This window comes from Phoxinus phoxinus (assembly GCF_949152265.1).
Source record: "Phoxinus phoxinus genome assembly, chromosome: 17".
Classification (NCBI taxonomy): Eukaryota; Metazoa; Chordata; class Actinopteri; order Cypriniformes; family Leuciscidae; genus Phoxinus; species Phoxinus phoxinus.
In genome coordinates, this window is record NC_136892.1 from 22,616,393 (window position 1) to 22,636,926 (window position 20,534).

The 20,534-nt window shown below is 39.6% G+C and overlaps 1 long non-coding RNA gene across 1 annotated transcript; it reads right to left on the bottom strand.

Moving 5' to 3' along the window:
* Positions 1-16,065: 16,065 nt before the first annotated feature.
* Positions 16,066-17,462, bottom strand: LOC306984300. Its single transcript, XR_013794519.1, has 3 exons — positions 17,253-17,462; positions 16,251-16,346; positions 16,066-16,160 (listed from the first exon to the last, which is right to left on the bottom strand). It is a non-coding gene; the product is annotated as an uncharacterized lncRNA (long non-coding RNA).
* Positions 17,463-20,534: the final 3,072 nt, after the last annotated feature.

Genomic DNA, 20,534 nt, shown 5'->3' on the forward strand with positions numbered 1-20,534 from the left:
AACATTAACAACACTTTATTAGCTGTTTGATAACGTGGTCAAGCAAAAGGCTGCTAATCATATTGATTACCGCTATGTGTCCGACGTAGAGAGCGATACATAAAACGCATTACCATTCTGATACATCGACTTGTAGACGAACCTGTATAATTCACTCTTCCACTTCTTCTGAATCAGTTTACCAGTATTTCCACTTGCCATTGTGCAGCGTTTACTACAGTAAAGTTAAGTGAGTGGATCTCTGAGCTGGTGTGAGTGAGTGGAGACGTGGCTAATTTGCATATTTATGGGTCCACATATACTAAATGAAGCAAAGTAACAGGGTTTAGTTTCTCTGAGTGTAAATATTTGATAAAGCTTTGCACAGGCATGGTCGGTAAGCAATTATTTCACACCAGTCTAATGCTAACACGTGTAATCTGCTAAAGTGCTTTGGTTACTTTCAAAACAGTATTATAGTTGCATATTTTATTTATTCGCAGTGCTGCACACTTGCCCGCTAGGCATCCATATTAAGTATTACTGTAAACATGTTATTCATTTGTTTGTTTGTTTGTTTTTGTCAAAATTTTCAGGGTCAATCAACAGTATGTTCCTGTCAATAGATTCTAAATTGTACATGACCTAGAATAATCTGGGAAAAACAACAGAACATTTCTCTTCCATTTTTCTCTGGCTCTCACAACCTTTGAAAATAATTCAACAGTTGCCCTTCTTTAACACAATGTCCTTTGCCTTTGGTGTGCATCTTACTGACCACTAATGAGTGCCTTGTCAAGCTTTCCTCAGCATTTAATAGCCCAAACCGCAAGCAGAGACAACTTTAAGAAGGCGAAAAATTTGAGGAGGTTAAGAGTCTGTCGACTTCCTTATCAAAAAGATTTTTTAATTAGCAATAATCAATATTCAAGGAGATGGCTATTTGCCGTTAATAGTTCTTTCAAGGATCATAAATACTTAACAGTTTTTTTTTAGGTCTTTGCAGATATAGTTAATCCCTTACTGCTAAAATGCAATCAGGCAAATCAGACACTATTAATTATGAATTGAACTATTACTGCAATTCCAGCAACTCTCGAACCTCGCATTAGCAACGTGCATGCACAACACGCTATATACAGAGTTTTGCTCTCTCCTGATATTTCTACTGGGCAAACGATACAGGGGCTTGTTTCATATGCAGTGTCCGTCTCGCTCTCCGGGTTTCATTTATATCAAAAAGACTCAAATAGGCAGAAAGTCAGAGAGCCTCCAGAATACCATATTGTTTCCTCCTCACCTTTCCTTTGTGAATCCGGCCAGCTGAAGAACGTCTCATTAATGTTGATAGTCAAGACTCAGACACAAAGACAGAGGGAAAAAAACAGCAAGAAATGTAGTGGGGTGGATGGTGGTAAAGCGGCAGTCTGGTATACGTGTCTTGCAGTTAACTAAAGGTACCCCATTCCCCCCCTCCTCCCTCATACCTCCCTTAGAAAGCCCAGCAGTCACGGTGCATTAGTGCAGTGAGCGGAAAGCCACATAGTTGAGATTTGCACTCCAAAAATAGTCATTTACCGTTGTGGCGGTGGCACGGGGTGGCATCTGAAAACCTGGATGCCTGAGGACACCCCCAAATAAATCTTCTCTATACCTTCTACAAGCAGACGGTGGGAAGGAGAGAGGGGCGCTGCAATAGGCTATGTGAGGTATGGAGGATCCTGAAGGAGGCCCACAGGAGAGATGCGTCGCCTGTGGTCTTGCCTTGGGCAGGCCATGCACAGCACTCAGGTGGGCTGTCAACACCGGGTTGCGAGGAGGGGCTCCCAAAAGCCTAAACCCTCACATAGAAACTTCACACTCCTAAAGATGCATCCTGGATCTGGTAAACAATCATTAAAGTTTTGAACCTTGAAGACAATGACGTAAGAGGTCAAATACATTAGACTGAAGCAATTATCTCAATAGTCTATAAATAATTATCGGTTAAATGTGTTATGTTGACGACCAGTGCAACTTTGCAATGGTTTACATACAGAAAATGGGATGCTTTTGATGACAGCTGGGCTGTCAATGTAGATTCAAAAAGACATCTTTGTTTTCAATCTCCTCTTACCAGCCAAGGGCAATCATAGTAGATGAGTTGAGACTTCCTATACTTGACCAGGCTGAAGATGGAAGCCTCTGGCAAGTCTAAAAAATGGGAAAACCATACCATCTGTTCACCCCACAATATTCAAGCATTCAGCATGCATAAGGCCTGTATAAGACTCTTCATAAAACCGACAACAACAGCGTTCCATCTCTCAATAACGTACATATTTACAAGGAGAGTTGCATCTTGCAAACATCAAAGTCTCTGAGCACTGCTCAGCGGGACATCTGGGGAACGCTGCTCCGGATTCAGCAGGGAGGTCATTATCAGCCCACGTTCACAGAGTTGTCTTCATGCGTGAGTCTTTTTAACGTTTGAAAGTTAACGCTGAAACAACAGTTTGACTGTATTGTTTTGAGTGGACTCCGGTCACCGCCAAACTTCTCAGAGAGCCAGATATTACTGGGACGATGCTCAACTACTCAGATGACATGAGGTCACTGTGTGCATGCAAAACTCATAAACCATCACGATTCAACAAGTGGAATTTCTGTTCAACATCAAACTAGAAACGGCTTGAATTTATATGATTTAGTAGTTTGCAGTATTTGTAAACCGGAGTGTGAATTACGGATGGGTTTGAAATGAGTCAACCATTAAAGTAAAACATATATATAACTTAACAGTTTTACTTCATATTAAATAAGGAATATCTCAATAGCATTTACAAATTTAGTAACCACAAAGGTTAGAATAAATAATTTCACCTGGTGCAAAAAAAAAACATGCTTGCGAGCAGAAGTTGTGTTCACCTGAGGAGGTAACCATAGTAACAGTAGGGGCACTTTCCATTAGGAGAAGTATCGACAAACTTTTGGTTAAGTAAGAACTGTCATTGTTTATCACTATATACATATTTATTATAGGTACACTTTATTAGGTATACCTTGCTAGTACTGGGTTGGACCCCTTTTGCCATCCGAACTGCCTTAATTCCTCGTGGCAATGTGCTGGAAACATTCCTCAGAGATTTTGGTCCATATTGACACGATAGCGTCATGCTTCATTCATTATGCGAATCTCCCATTCCACCACATCCCAAAGGTGCTCTATTAGATTGAGATCTGGTGACTGTGGAGGCCATTTGCTTATAGTGAACTCATTGTCATATTCAAGAAACCAGTTTGAGGTGATTTAAGCTTTGTGACATGACGCGTTATCCTGCTGGAAGTAGCCATCAGAAGACGGGTAGAGTGAGGGACATGGTCAGTAACAATACTCAGGTAGGCTTTGGCGTTTTTAAACGATGCTCAATTGGTACTAAGGGGCCCAAAGTGTGCCAAGAAAAAATCTCCCACACCATTACACCAGAAGCAGCCTGAACCATTAATACAAGGCAGAAAAAATCCATGCTTTCATGTTGTTTACACCAAATTCTGACCCTAACTGAATGTAGCAGAAGAAACTGAGACTCATCAGACCAGGCAATGTTTTTCCAATCTTCTATTATCCAATTTTGGTGAGTCGTGTGAATTGTATGCTCAGTTTCCTGCTCCTAGCTGACAGGAGTGGCACCCGCTGTGTCTTCTGCTGCTGTAACCCATCTGCTTCCAGGTTCGACATGTTGTGCGTTCAAAGATGCTCTTCTGTAGACCTCGCTTGTAATGAGTGTTATTTAAGTTACTGTGTCCTTTCTATCAGCTCGAACCAGTCTGGCCAATCTCCTCTGACCCACAGAACTGACCCTCACTGGATATTTTCTCCTTTTCAAACCATTCTCTAGACAAAGGTGTGCATGAAAATCCCAGTAAATCAGCAGGTTAGACCAACAACCAGGCCATGTTCAAAGTCACTTAGATCACATTTCTTCCGCATTCTGATGCTCAGTTTGAACTTCAGCAGATCGTCTTGACCATGTCTATGCATAAATAAATGAAGTTGATGCCATGTGATTGGCTGATGTGTGTGTGTAATCACATACTATAAGCACATTTATAATATATAAATCAAAAGAACGTTGAATTTCTTGGCCTGTAAATTCTCTGACACTTCATTCAATCTCTAGTAACAACAACCAAATATACAAAAAGAGCAAAAAATAGAATGCATAGCATTCATTAGCTACAAATAAAAAAATCTCTCTAATAGTTCCCTAAATCCCACAGCTCCCTGCACTATAGTGCGGTGAAAGAAAGATGCGAAAGAAAGCCGTCTCCCACAAGTGCTTGTTAGGCCCAAATTATTATTGCAATGAATAATTTTAAAAATAAACAAGTAAATAAATAAATAAATAAATAAAGGAAACATTTATAGATCTAAGTATTATCAGAGGACCGAAAAGTTTCTTGCTGAGCTCCAGAGGCTTGTTTGAAATTTGCTTTTGTTTTTCACTTTGATCTTTAACAGTTTACCTCTCCTCCAGCACTTCACCTAACCTCCCCACTAACGCGGCATCCCATATTTCATACTGCAAACCTTAGCAGGTTGGACACTTATACATGACATATCTTTAATAACAATAATAATACATTTCTGTATTCTTAAAGCTTACCATGAGTAGAACACATAAAAATTGTCATATTTTGGCATCTACTTTTGCTTACAAATGAGTGTGTGTGTGTGTGTGTGTGTCACAGTATACATAACAAATTTGTATAGTAATATAAAGTGCTTTTGCAGTGTTCGTAATGAATAATGTTGTAATGGTGATTCTGCACAATTTATTTTTTACTATACAATTGGTTCTTTCTGTAATAGAAAAACAAATAAATACAGTACATTTAATGGTAATTGTTATTTAGTGGTTATCAATGTTACTATTGCTCATACTTTAAGGTTTGAACAAACTTTTGCATCGTTTGTGCAACAAAATCAACTGATATCTCAGGTCGCGTGACTTGTTGAGGAGATACGCCATTACCCAAACCATACTGATTTAAAACCTGGCACTTCTGACCTGGGCTAGTAAGCAACCACCCAGAAAGCCAGCAACTGCTTTGACACTAGAATTAACATGGCCAGTTTGTCAGATGCAAGCATCAATTACATTTTCTTTCTTTTTATCTATAATAATTAATATTTGCAATCTTATCTTCTTTAGTATTATGATTAACTTTTGACAGCTACATCAGCTTCTTTGACTAAAAACTGCTCCAAAACCTTACTCAGCAAAGCAGGGAGCTCAATGCAGGCCTGGACTGTGCAAAAAAAAAAGAAAACAAAAAAAAAGCCCAGAAAAAAAGTAAAAAGTAAAATAAATCTAAAGAAAATGGGGCAGATGACAAGACAGACAATGCGCGCAAAATTGGGAGAGACAGACAGAGAAAGCAACACTCGTAGTCGGCTCCAGACAACTCTCCATCCCGTCCCGTGGGGACGTGCAACAGCAGAGGGGGAACAACTCAACCCTCGGCTCTGGTTCTGAGTGATATTGTAATGAGCCAGTTTCACTGGCCCTTCAACAAACCCCCCCCCCCCCCCCCCAACACACACACCTCAACCAGCTCCCAAGGCCCCCGAGCGGCTCGCTCCATTCTGTTTCATCACACTTCAAACGGGCCTGGCGCGCTCTGCAGGCCTGCACCAGACCAGGGGACTGCAACATCTGCATGAGGTGGGAGGAGGGGAGGCGTGTCTCACGGGGGGACACGCAGCATCTCGGAGCAGATGTCACACGAACCTGAACAGCAGGACGGGGGAGGGATGCCGTGAGGCACATTGCAACAGGTTTAGAGAGAGCGAGACCGTTCTTGCTGCATGGGGACCCTGTGATCCAGACTCTTCCCTGTCGTTGCCCCCTTCTGCCCCCTTTGACAATAAAATTAGGTAATTAGTTACCCTTGCCCTAATAAGCTAATCATGGACCATGTGCTTTTTCTATTATTAAAGTCGTGTCGTCCCGGGGTGCTCCCCGAGGGCTTCCTGTGCAGTGCAGGAGGTGGTTAGGACACCGGGGTGGGTCCGGTTGGGAGAAGACACGCTCCAAACCTTTGTTTCAACAGTCCCTCAGGCACAGAAAGCCAGGCATCACGGACCCGCCACAAAAGATCCCTTAAATAAAATGAATAGACCTCTTATGGGAGAATCAAGCTGTCTGTCACATCACTTAACATTAGCACCCTTTTATCTCACCCTTGTTAGAAAAGCCTGGTACTTTTATTCCGGAGGATAACTTCTATCATCATTTTATATCATAATGTCACCCAGCCCTAAAACTTGCTTTATATGGTAAAACACTAAGGCATTATTGACATTACAGTACGACTTTCTTAATTGCTTTGAAATTAAGTGATATACAAATAAATCTGACTTTATTTTATGACAGGACTAAAGAAATGTTCAAATGTGATGACAAAAAAACAACAACTAACGAGCAAAAACTATATAATAACCTTTAAAAACTTTCATTAATAACCTTTGAATAACCTCAGCCTAAAATTGTGGTCACGTTTACCATTGCTCTGTGAAATTATGTGGGCGAAATCCAGTCACTTCAAAAGTAATCTGCGAGCATGGGAGTTTCCCATGAGGGCAAAAAAGTTTCAGTGAGGGCAAAAAAGTTTCCCAAGCGGATTTCGCTCTTGTTAAAGTTGGTCACATGAATTCATTGGGTTGACTAACAGAAAGATGCTTGAATTGAATGTCACATGTCACACTTTTCTGCCCACAAAATGTGGCTGAAATTTTGTTAATGTGACCACAGCTTAAAGGCCTAGTGCTATGGGAGTACCTTCAATCACTGTGGTAGCAAGATTGTTTTGGTAGCACTTTAGTTTAGGGTCCAATTCTCACTATTAACTAGTTGCTTAATAGCGGGCATATTATTAGGATATTGGCTGTTTATTTGTACTTATAACGCATATATTAATGCCTTATACTGGATGACCATATTCTACATCCCTTAATCCTACCCAATACCGAAACTTAACAACTACTAACTATTAAGGAGTTTATTGAGGCAAAAGTCGCAGTTAATTGTTAGTTAATAGTGAGAATTGGACCCTAATCTAAAGTGTGACCTATATTTTTAATATACATGTCAAAAAATATGACCTTAACAATAAATTGCTTTTATTTTGAACATGTTAAAAGTAAAAACAAAAAACAAAGACGACATTACAAAGAGGAAAATGACTGACAGATCCTCCAAAATTAGAGTGATCCCAATGTGATCCGCGCAGTGTAATCAGGCAGCGCTTGCACTAATTACTGCAGCGGACCAGTTGCACTCCCAATTACCAGCAGATACGCCAAAGCCTGCGTAGAACAATCAAGCACAGCGCACGCTCGACTAAACTGATTCCCCATGCTGTTGTCGGATATCTTCTGCTGCAGTGGGCCTTGATTGGAAACAAATACCTTTCGCTGACCTCCAACGCCGAATGTGGCGGCAAGCGAACAACCGCTGATTCACCCCCAACCCTTTAGCTCTGCGTCCATGTACTCAATCTGCTACTGTGGCTAAATGTAATTAGAGAGCACATTAAACTTTGCCACAGCACTTTCCAACATCGTTTCCGTTCGTTTTGTTGCCTTTATTTGTTTTGCAGAGTGAGGCGTCCCGCAGAGCGTGGAGACAAGCTGCCGTGTTCTTCTCATTACACATTCAGACTGTTTTTGTCACCCAGTCGACTGGTGCCTCCAAACAGCTGTTTTCCCAGGCAGTATAAATAAGCATTTGTTCTGACATGAAGGGGAAAAGAGGGAGAGAGATAGATGGGGTAGAAAAGCCAAGCTCTGAACAGGCAACATCGGGAAAAGGAGAGAGGATACCACGGAGGCTTTGTAGTGGGTAAAATATTCTTATTATAACCTCAATAGCCAAGCAACAGATAACATATTATGCTGTTGACTATTCAGTCAGGATGTTTAGAAGAGATTTGAATACTAACACTGAGCATAAGTGTGGTTTTAGCTATTTTCAGCTGTGATGGGTCCTTCCAACTTATTGCTTGAAGTTGAAGTTGAGCTTGGCAGCTGAAATGTCTCTACGCTTCTTCTTATCCAGAAACATATAAATATATAAATAAATAAATGGAGTAAAGAGCATCACTGAGGGGTAACAGACCTTCACGTCATCAAAGCATTGTGGGTACCAGTGGTATAGGCGTATAAATGCAATAACACTTTTATCACATGTAATGAGGGATAACCACAGTAATGGCAATCCCAGCAACCCCCATACACTAAGTAATGCCTGGTTCAGATTACACGATTTTTTTGTCGGTTACGATAGTCACTGTGTCAGATTACACGATTTTGAATCCTAAAATCTTGTCGTGTCGTGGACAAGAAACATGTCAGACTACACGTTGCTTTCTGACCAGTCATCGCGTGCCGTCGCAGACATTCACTCGCACATATACTATGTCATATACACACGCACTCACTCTCACACGTATACACACACACACACACACTGGGGTGAGGGACAGTCCCGAAGTTTGAAGCTTTGTCCCGCAAGTCATAAGCAGTGTCCCACATTTTAATTTTGTCTGCATCATTTTATTTAATCGTCCTTTAAAATTACAATTATACAAAAAAAAAGTTAATAAGAAAACACTGAACGTGCGCAGCCGTTATTATTGGTTCTAGCCAGAGCGGGAATTCGGGAAAACAAACACTGAGAAAAAAAAAAAAAAATCTGCAATAGAAAAATGGATCTATCCGGAGCTCCCGAGAAGAAAAAACGTCTTTGTTCGTAAGGAATGGGAGAAAAAAAAATATACATGGTTAAAACCAGTTACAGGTGACCCTAAAAAAGGAGATTGCTGTGTAGCCACCGAAGTTTCACCATCACGCATGGAAAAGACACAAATATAGGCTACTGAATCCGGTAAGAACGCATTTAATCTGTAGTCTTTCCTAATGGAATTTGTGTTTATTTGGAAATGTGCTTTTTAGCGATTGGATTATTATTTTCACTTAATTATTTAGATTGAATAGACCCGTGCTGTTAAAATGAGTTTTATATTAGGCTATTAGTGACGTTCACAGCGCCAGTCAGCGCCGTCATAGACTAACATTTTTATAAAGCTAGCAAAGACATCTAACGTTAATATAAAATCAATATTTATTCACCTATAATAATAGTAAGTTATCTCCCTCGTGTCCCGCGAAATCAGGTCTGACCTGCAACAGAGCAATATAGCCAGGTGGTCACCCTAGCACACACACTAGCACACACTCTGTCTCGCTCGCTCACTCACTCACTCTCGTCGTGGAGGACCGAAAAAAAATCAAACATGCTAGTCTTTTTGTCGTGATGTCGTGAAGCATCACAGACGCGACGTAGGTTGTCGCCCACTATGACACACTATACGAGATGAAACGATCAAATCTTGCGTCCCGACGCCCGTTGTCGTTTACGAATCCCCACGACACCCTGCGTCAAACGAATCGTGCCAAAATCGGGCTAAAATCGTGTAATCTGAACCAGGCATAATGCAACTAAAACTTCTTGGTTATTTAAGATTGTCTGCTTTCCAGATTGGCAGAGCTGAAGAGGAGGATGACGGGCAGACGAAGAGGTTCGTAGAGAATCGGCAACAACAGACAAGTAATAAAAGTCCTTTACGTCACTAGATACAGACGAGACCAGACAACAGAGGGTATGTTTACACGACTACGATCACGATGTACTAAAAACGTAAAAGTTTTTTCCTTTTTTGCTATCCCCGTTCAAAAGGATCTGTGAAAACGGCTAAAAACTCTGTATTTGTAAAGAAACATTACGCGCCTATAGACTGAACACGTAATACGCATGCGCATGACGTCACTGTTCTCACAAATCCGCATTTTTGTTGTTTACATGGATACGATAACGGTATCGGTTTCAAAAAGTTGCACTTTGAAACTTGTTTTTAAAAGTTTCCCTTTTCAAGCCCCCACAATGCCGTTGTGTAAATGAATGGCCAAAACACAATTTTTTTTTACGTTTCTTCTTGAAAATGGTGTCATATAAACACATAACATAATTCTAATGTATTAGAACATTGTTCTAAGTGTGGGGAAGTGGTGCTTCAGTGTAGTTCTAGATGGCGTAAACGTGAGGGTGATTAGGAGTTAAGGGATCTTTTGAGCTCGTGACAAATTTAAGAACGGTAGAAGAAAACCAATAACTCTTCTTAAGTGAAGCTGTACTTCAGCTGTGTTCTTTTATTTTCCGGAAACTTGTGTACTCGACTGTCATTGGGTGTGACATTTTTTAAATATCTCTTTTTGTGTTCTACAAAAAATTAAAAATCATACAGATTTAGAACGGCATGAGGGTGAGTAAATGACGAATTATACTTTAGGTGAACTATCTCAGTTAACACAATCCTGAAGTCTAATGAAACAGTGGAGGGGGTGTTCAGAAATATCTTCCACACTGTGATTCAACAGCAAAGTAATAGCTCTCTAATTAAACATCTTCTCCACTCAGTAGCTCTGAAGTGATCTGCCAATCATCCTGCAGGAACGCATCACATCCTGTTATCTGCCAATCACTCGATGCTGAGTTCATGACAGGTGCCTGCAAAACCGCTTTCTTAAAATATGGACCTGCTTTGCTTCAAACCCACAGCTGGAAACGGAACAGAAAGAGCACACATGAACCTCCTGGTGGAGTTCCATGCCGTTTATGTAGATTAACTGCATAATAAATAAGTAAAACTGATAGCTACTTTCAGACATTAGCCTGAGGGGATAAACATCTATTAGCAGATTAAACAAAAATAATAACCGCTAGTCACTCATCTTAAAAAGGAGGAAGTTAAAAGACACCAAGCTAACGGGGGAAAAAGTCATTTCATGTATCCTTTCAAAACAATTGACAGAATTTTTCATGAAAGAGAAAAGAAAATCAACATTTTCATTATTCAGTGGCTGCTATTTTGTTTTGCAAAGAAAGTGACGCTTAAAGGGAGACGCTAACCACCCTTGATAATCTGCAGAGCACCCTTAATTGAGAGTAATTAATTACATATTTATGGCAAGGATAGTCTCAGACAAGAGAACTGTTAAGGAGTCCTAGCAAGCACGACAAACAGGGAGTTTAAGTACGGTGAGCAGATAGAAGCTGAAAGAGACAGCTGATCCTCTGGGAGCCATAACTTCGGAGAGTGAGGGCCATAGAGAATACAGGTGTTCGCACACAACTGGGTTGAAGCATAGCCTACTGCTGGTGAGGAACATATAATGGATTCAGGGTCTGACAGTGCAAGTAGACATAGCATTCACTTCTGCTTTGAAATCTAGACCAGTTGCCATCAAAGAGATGAGTCACACGCCAAGAATGAAACTGGAGATGAGGTGAAGATTTTACTGTGTAGTCATGAGTACAGCAGCTAAGACGATACTCAGAAGCTGATGTCCAACCTGCTTCCATCCAGCAGTCAAAAATATTTGAGTGCAACACATATTACTGTACAAAAGTCAGTACGTTTTCAGTGCTCACTTTTTTTTTTTACACAACAGGTGCTCAAGAAATATTTCTTATTATCAATGTTGTAAGCAGTTGTATTGACCCCAAACTTCTGACTTGTATAGTGTATACACGCATCTAAATCAGCAACACTGTAAACAATACTGTAGTGAAATCTGCTTTAAGTACCAACGCAAGGACAACAAACAGTGTTCTACTTTTTTTGTAATTATTGACAGTCTGAGTCTGGGTTGTCAGAGCTTAAACTCGACTTTCCTGATTCAATTTTACAGTATATGCATTTAAAGGCCAGCTCCCCATGAGCCATAACATCTAGCCAAGCCCCAAACATGGCGTATTGATTTTTCTAATCTGTTTACTCCTCTTCTGCACTTTTGAGTAGACTGCTGGAGAGCCTGGTTTGCCCTGGGGCGTTCAGAGGGGCCCAGCATGTTTCAGCTTTGATCATCGTTCAGCCAGTGGATTAACATATGCAGACACTCTTCCTCCCTTTGTCGTCAAGCCTACTAATAAATCTATGGCTTCCCTCTGATCAACTACAGGCTATGAATCAATCAACCCACCTCACGTCCAAGCCGTCTCAAATGCAATCTCTTTTGTCTGCTAAAAATGAGAAGATATCCAAGATGCTGTATTCATGCAAAAAGTAAGGAAATAATATTAAGTTATGATTGTTCAGGTCTATTCTTGCATGGCTAGACATTTGACATCATAAAGTCTTTTTTCATTGCATTGATTGGCAAGGAACTGCCATTATAACCTATACTGTATCATATTTGATACACAAGATTCTAAGGCTTTTAAATTATTAACGTGATCAAAACATTGCAGAAAAACCTGTTATACACAATCTTCTACATGCTTTCTGATTGACAGTTCATACTTTGTAAGCCAGTTAAAAGGCATAATTCTAAAAACACCCCCCTTATGGTTGTGGTACATGTCTATTTTTGTGAAATCTTTAATGAGTTTTATCAACTAAAGATAAGAATAACTGTTAGAAATATTACTGAGCTGAAGCAGCTTGGGTTTGCTTCATTATCCATACATAATTGTTTTAGGAAAATCATGTTAAAATATGAGTATCACATACAAACCATCAGGTTTTTGATTTGTACATCCCTTAATAATCATTGTATTGCATTGCATTACGTTTTGCTCCCATAATAAAAACTTCAAAGCTTTGATCATAAAACTCGGCATTTAAAGCTGCAGTCTGTAGTTTTTCCTCTTTCTCTGTTCGAAATCTGCAATTGCAGTTATTCGCGGAATTATCAACTTTACGTGTGTTGTGCTTCGGCACGGCACAGCGCGGATGAAACCAATGTTTTGAGGAGAATGTGCGGCTGTCAGTCACCGCGCCGGTGTGGATACTGGCATTCAGAATCACAGATTCTACTTTTTGGAAGTATGACCAACATAATAGTTTTCACCGGAAAATGTAACAAAACCAGAAAATGTAACAAAACCATGCAAGTAACATCCACTTTTGTTCTGACCAACTAAGGGGGGGAAAGCATTGCAGTAAATCGCAATCTAACGACCGCTTATCATATCACGTCAAACCGTGCAAAATATACTTTGTTCTCAAATTGTTCATGTTAACAACATCAGCATTGTGCGACTACATTTAATGCCCTTCCGATATTTATCCTTGTTTTTTGCATTGGCCCGGTTGCAGTCTCTTTTTTTTTCTGTAACCACTCCGAAGTCTTTTATATTTTACAACGGGTGAATCTCCAGTTGTCACTGGTGATTGTCGTTTGAATCTTTCTGGATCCGCCATTAAATTAATAAGTTAAATATCAAGTGTGAGAAAAGGCTATACATCTCCACCTTCAACATCCTCACACGCAATACAGCCTAGCCTAGCCTACTAGTCAGGACACCTTCTTTATGTGTACAGATCCACCATCATTTTCTCACCCTCAAGTTGTTTCAATGAATTTCTATCTTCTGCTGAACACAAAAGAAGATATTTTGAAGAATCTCGGTAACCAAACAGTTGATGGACCCCATTGATTTCCAAAGTATTCTTTTTTCCTACTATGGAAGTCAATAGCGTCCATCAGCTGTTTGGTTATTCTTCAAAATATCGACATTATTCAAAATAGCTTCCTTTGTGTTCAGCAGAAGAAAGGAATTCATACATGTTTGAAATAACTTGAGGTCGAGTAAATTATGACAGAATTTTCATTTTTAAGTGAACGATTCCTTGAACAAAAACACATATGCTAACTTTTTTAGATGTTATATATTTTGTCTATTTCATACAAAATTATATGTCAGGATTTAAAGGGTTAAACAGGAAGAGACTGTTTTACCGCAAAAAGACAAGTCCTTACAGTACAGTGCCTTGGACTAGCTTCATTTGTCTTGAGAATGAAATGGAACAGAACACCATTTTCTGTTACACCAGTGGTCGCTGTGCACTACATCCTTTAAATACAAACACAAGAGTCTATGACCTCCTATATTAGTCTGCGATGGTCAAAAACAGCATTCAGTTTAACAAAAGCAAAAGCTCATAAGGGACTGTAGAGGATGGCCTCATTGGCAGCTGATGGAAGTAGGGCACTAATGTTTCCACTGCGCATTAGCTCTGCTAAATATTTTCTGCCCTCAAAAACCCATAAGCCATTGACTCTGTTTGACTGGTACACCTACTAATGAATTAAGTTGTCTGAATAATTACTAAGCCAATATAAACTAACACTATCATTTAAAGAGAGGTGAAAATCGAAGTAATTTTCCAGGTACAATAATAAATGTTAAGCTTTATTGACAGCATTGGTCGCAGAAAATAATTTCCACCCATCTCTCAGTTTGTTAAAAATAAATAAATAACTTGCATTAGTAACCCATATTCAGAAGCTCATCCACCTAAACAACTATTATGACCTCAAATAATTTAGAAGGATGATTTAGAAAATATGCCATTAATACTTTTGAGTCCTTTGAAACACTGGTATGGTTTACATTCACTGTAAGTGCCTTACTGCAATTGCGATTTATGCTTTTTAAAAACTTTTTTAAACAAAATCGAAAATATTGTCTGGTAATCAGCATTGTGCACAGGTGCTTTTGAAACTGCTCCATTTGAACATGGAATATTCCTTTAAGATGATTAAATATCATGCAGAGTATTTGCTTTAAATTTCTGGTTCAATATTAAAACTACATCATGTGACTGTTAGATGAGACAACAGAGAAACACATCTTCCGTGAGGCTAAATAAGCAGACATGCTACACATTGCACATCTAATGGGCAGAAAACTGCAGTGAACTAAGTCCATAAACAATCCTGTGTGAGCAGCAAGGAGTACAGCGACCTTTGAGTTAGGAGTTGAGGCCCTATTAAAACAGAGCCCAGCTTACTGGCAGGACGCGCATCCCCTAACCGTGGAAAAGCAATCTCGCAGCAACTGCTAGGCAATCAGCGGTGCACTGCGCGGGGTTGAGACAGCGATGACCTGCTGATTCCACAACAGCAGAGGTGAACCAGCCTCAACACACTGATGAGCGCTGCACAAACATCAAACAGGCACAGAGGACCTCCCTACGACCTGCTTCGGCAGCCCCGTCTGACGCCCGTGCCTTTTATTTGGGCTGATAGCGGAGGATGGATTGGCAAATATCGATCACGGCAGTGTTCGTAAAACTCTCCCTTCAGATTTGAGAGGTGATTATGGTTGGACCCAGCTGATGCCGCTGTGTGACTGTCTGGGTGAGTGTGTGTGGTGGTGGGTGATTGTGATCAAACTAAGAATCCAAACATAGCACAATCTCATCATTTGTGAACTGCTCTTACCCTTTAGATCAGCGTTTCCCAGTGTTTTTTGCCTTACGTCCCCTCCACAGCCCCATTAGTAGGGCTCAATACTCCTTCACTCACACAAAACGCTAAAATGTCTATTTTTTAAAAAGGGATATTTTATAATTAAAATTCTGCCATCATTTATTCTTCGCTTCATGTTGTTCCAAACCTGCTTGGCTTGCTTTCTTCAACAGAACACAAATTAATAATACATAGAGTTTTTTTAGCCCATACAACGTAAGTCAATGAGATCCAGTGTTGTTGTATAGACACCATGACATAAAAAACAGAAACATTACTTTCGTTTGGGTTCTGAAATAGAACAAAAGTCATACAGGTTTGAAACATCATGAGAGTGAGTAAATAATAATAAAATTCATGAAAGTTCAAATTCTATGACAATATAGAAAACTCCACCCCACAACTACAACAATAAGGACATAGAGGAACAATTGCATTGGAATCACTTTCAGAACTTTTCCAGATGATGAACAATCAACACTAACAGCCAATTACAATCCATCCTGCTTCAAAGAGCTTGATCATTTAAAGTGACAGATGACAGATGCAATTCCCACTTATTGTATAATAAACAGAATGTTATTATGTGTTGGTGTGAATGTTAGTTATCAGTTATTGTTAACTATAGCTTTATTTTGAGACAGAATTTTGCATTTTTGGGGGGTTTCATTTAATGGAATTTAATTATCAAAAAAGTTTCAAAAGTATGACAGATCACCTAGTGAAATGCACTGCCATTTGAACATGTTTTTAAGACCAAACCCATGAGCTATGCTCAAAACTTTGGAGTCCTTTCGTTCTGTCCACCAACCATCAAACCCTAACAAACAGGATTCTGGGATAGAATAGACAGCAAAGGCATGTTGCAGTTGAATAAGAACATTGGATTCGGACGTGTCTTGATGCCTACCTCTGTTTGCTGCATTTTTCAGCTCTCAAATTGAAAGCACCCCCTTGAACGTTCACAAATGCACGTTCCTCTGCTTGAGTCTCGATGATGGGCATCCTGAGTAAAACAAAGACAAAAAAAGGTGAGAAAAACACTGACATTACAGGGCCACAAATGCAATCAAACACATTCTCTAAATTCCAACAGATATTGGTGTAACAGCTAACATCGCCTCCATTTCCAGCACATCTCTTTGTCGGAATGGAGACTCCAGTAAGGAACAGTGCCAGTGGACTCCAGACGGGCACTCTCTCCCCCCTTGTGTTTGCAATAGGAAAGGAGTGTTATTAATTAAGGATACGAAGCAGATTTTGACAAGGGTTCCCGAGTGGCAAGCGGTGTGGATTCTTGGCGTTGACCTGGCCCAGCGGGGGTAGCAGGCGCGTTTGAGGAAGGGGGTTGGAGGAGGGTTGTGCTGGCTCCATGCTGGCAGCCAGGCCTTCCACGTCTGCGTTGGTGCTTTGAAGTGTCACCTTGAGAGAAGAGCCAGTGGCCGGGTAGTGGAGGGAGCAGGAGCAATGAAAGGAGTGGCACCGCTTGCGTTGCCAGACACGGCGCTTTTAATATTACATGGGCTCCCGTCCATCTCTCTACACATGCTGGATATTGCTTCTACTTGATTTATTCAGAAAGTGGATCATTCTCTGCTCCTTTTCATGCTGTGGTTCAAGTTAACACCTGTGCAGGTTTTAGCCAGGCTTCTGCACTTGAGTATGGTGTGTCAGGTTCTCTGTAACTTTCTATGAAAAGACATTAAGTGTCCGTCACAGCAATGCTTTAACAGCAAATTGAATGGTTCAATTAAGATGGGCTGGCGGTTCTAAGTCAGATCAAGCAGTGACATATCTATATCCTACTTAAAAATGTCAGTGTATGTAAATGTTAATGCGTACTACACAGCTTATCATCAAATACATAAACATATAATAAATATTTTATTGGTTTTCATTTGCTTCATCTTACCTGGATTTCGCAGGACTAAAAAAGTCAGTGACAATGTACAAAACAGTCAGTAGGCTATAGCAACAAAATGAACACTGCTGATATTAATAGCCTATAAGTCCTCTGAATGGATGTTCACTAAAATCGATAACAGACGCAAGATTACGCCGGGAGTGTTTTATAAACCAAGCGAGAACGAGTTGAGTGGGGTGGTGTGAGAGTAGCTCTGGTTGCCGCCATTCCAACGCTGAATGCCGCGATTGACCAATCAGATTCGAGTATTCCAGAAAGCCGCGTAAAGGTGCAGGTCAAAAAAATAAAAATATATATATGTGTGTGTGTGTGTGTGTGTGTGTGTGTGTGTGTGTGTGTGTGTGTGTGTGTGTGTGTGTGTGTGTGTGCTATATATAGCCTACCTACACATCTCTTTAGTGGGTTATATGTTATTTAATGTGTTTAATTGTTTTTCTGAAGAAACACTACACAAATATCTTTCCAAGAAATTTCAGTGGACCAAAAAAAAAAACAGACAATCTAAGCTGTGGAAAATTATAAGTCATCTAGGAGCTTTATACAGCTTTTTACAACGGATGCCATTGAAAACACGGCAAGTCTATCACTCAGCCTCTCTTGAGTAAGGTCTATTGTCAATATAGCCTACATGAAGAACCAAAAAATTCCAAGCAGATGTGTGTGTTGGTTGGTCCGCTTGAGGAAATATTAGGCTACTTGTAGATTCCTATGAAAAAGATAACATACAAAAGACAACAAAATAACATAGCCCATGCTAAGCTAGCCTACTTAAAATATAAAAAGTCAGCTTAGAAAATGTGACATTAAAAACGATAATTGATGTGGACAGTGGGTGCAAAAAGTATAGAACTGCTGGTGTATTTGAAACAGGAGAAAGGTATTTTGAAAGTTTTTTTTTTTGTTTTTTTTGTTTTTTTTTACAGCGGTCCCAGATCATAAATAGCAGTTTTAACTACCCTGATTAGTTCTGACATTCGCAGCCTTTTATCTCTTCCTCCATCTTGCTTTTTAAAATCAGATTAACCCAAATGGGCATCCTTTAATGGCCCCTTTTTTAGAAAAGCCGAAAGAGGATGATAATTAAAATAATTAAACCACTGGGATTGGCTCGCGCATCCCTTGTTCTCTCTCTCTCTCTCTCTCTCTCTCTCTCTCTCTCTCTCTCTCTCTCTCTCTCTCTCTCTCTCTCTCTCTCTCTCTCTCTCTCTCTCTCTCTTTCCCCTTTTGCTCTCTTTTCCTTTCTTCTCTCCTTTTTAAGTTTTGAGTCTACTTGGCTAACAGATTTCAGTGAGAAAAGCACAAACCACCCTCAGTTAATTGAATTTACTCTCATCTCAAAGGTCTAACTAGGCAAGCTTTCACCCCTCCTGTGAAACCGGATGTAGAGGTGTGTGTGTGTGTGTGTGTGTGTGTGTGTCAGCTGAATAAATCTGATTACAGGGGTGGGCTCAGGGATAAACGCTCATATTCATTCTATTTCTGTGCACTTTGCGTTTAGCTAAACATAAAGCAAAAAGTATCCTCTTTAACGATTATTTATTCATGGACTTTTAAGCTATTAATGAGGACAAATTAAGTCGTTTTTAGGAGTGTCAGTATGAAATATGCTTACCAAAATGATCTTGTTTTGCATTTCTGCTTCAGCATGTGTCCATGTGGAGTTTTTTAAATCACACGACGCATCAGTTGCTTGAAAGATGGGGGGGGGGGGGGGGGGGCTTATGTTGTGCTGCAAAAACAATAGCCTAGTTAATCGTGTTAATTGTATTTATGTTTGCCTTTACTGGGATTCTAATTACACCCAAGACCTAGATACAATACTGAAAGTATTTCACAGTTGGATACAGTTATACTTTAATTAGGGTATAACTTTCAAATGCATGAAAAAAATATATAAAGATGAGCCCTTGATACCAGGAATCTACTTCACTTTCAAGAGAAAACGGAGAAATAATGAAATAAAAATAAGACTCTTTATAGCCCAATCATGACTGCATGGCACTGCTTTAACTCCACGGCTTGCCTCCTCCTGTGTCCTGACAATTTCACTGGGTTGCATTTCAAGTTGGCAAAGAGCGAAGAGAAAAATCCCTTTGCTGTGAATACTTAAGATTTATACTTAAATTTTCATACAATCTTTGAAAACATTGAGGAGCAATTTCATATTTGCACTGACATCTAATTTCTCAAGTAGATTCTGAAATCACAAATTGGTATGGATTCCCTCTGCGTCCAATTATTCTGCATCAGTTTCCCTGACCCCTCAGAGTACTGCTAAATTAAACATAAGATTTTTTTTTTGACTCAGTCATGAAATAGTCCTACATATGCACACGTTTGATAAACTAATCTTACTTTCTCAGTTGTAGTAGCTCTCGTCGTGTTTCACTCCGCCACTGAATTTAAACAAGACGCCAGAGAGGGAATAATTGCACCATATGTGCCATAGGCTATGTTTAGGTCACTATAATATAAACTGTTTGAACTACATTTGGTTCACAAATATGCTATTTGGACATCTGGCTTAATAGATGAAAATTGCTGTTTTTGTAAGTAAACAGGCCTGATTTAAATAATAATAATAATAAAATGGTGGGGGGAAACTGGTGGTCTCCCAGCCAGGCCAAAACTGGATTAGTAAACTGGATGTTTATACTCAAACCACTTTAAAATCAGCCAACTGACGAGACGAGGAGGACCAACAAGCTAGTGTAAAGACCAGGACATCTACTGAATCTTACAGAACTGTATGTTTTTCTCAGGGAAGGGCAAAAAGTTGCATGCAATCTATCGTTTGACCTCAAATGAACATGTATTCTATAATCTGCAGATATGCTTGCCTTGAGCCATAACGCTCAATAGGGTTTCGACTTCACCTGTTGATTGATAGTTGATAATCAAGAGCAACAGTGCCCTCTAGTCGTTGATCACGTGAATAACTTCTTTGTGGATGAATATTGCTGATGATTATCTATGTCTAAATATTTAATTAGTCATCGCGTATGGTCATCATAGCACGTAAAAAAAAAAAAAAGGCCTACAATGAATGTCATTTAGGAAAACATTTTTTCAAACACACACAAAAAAAAATCTGTCAGTTTGCCAAACTGTTTTATCAGCGTTTTTGGCAATAATAATACAAAATATATATTTAAAATGTCTTCAATTAGGAGAGACATTTAAAAAAATACTATGATCTAAATATTATTTGGAACTTAAATATAGTTCCATACAGACATAACTCATTCACGTTGTTCAAAAGCATTATGT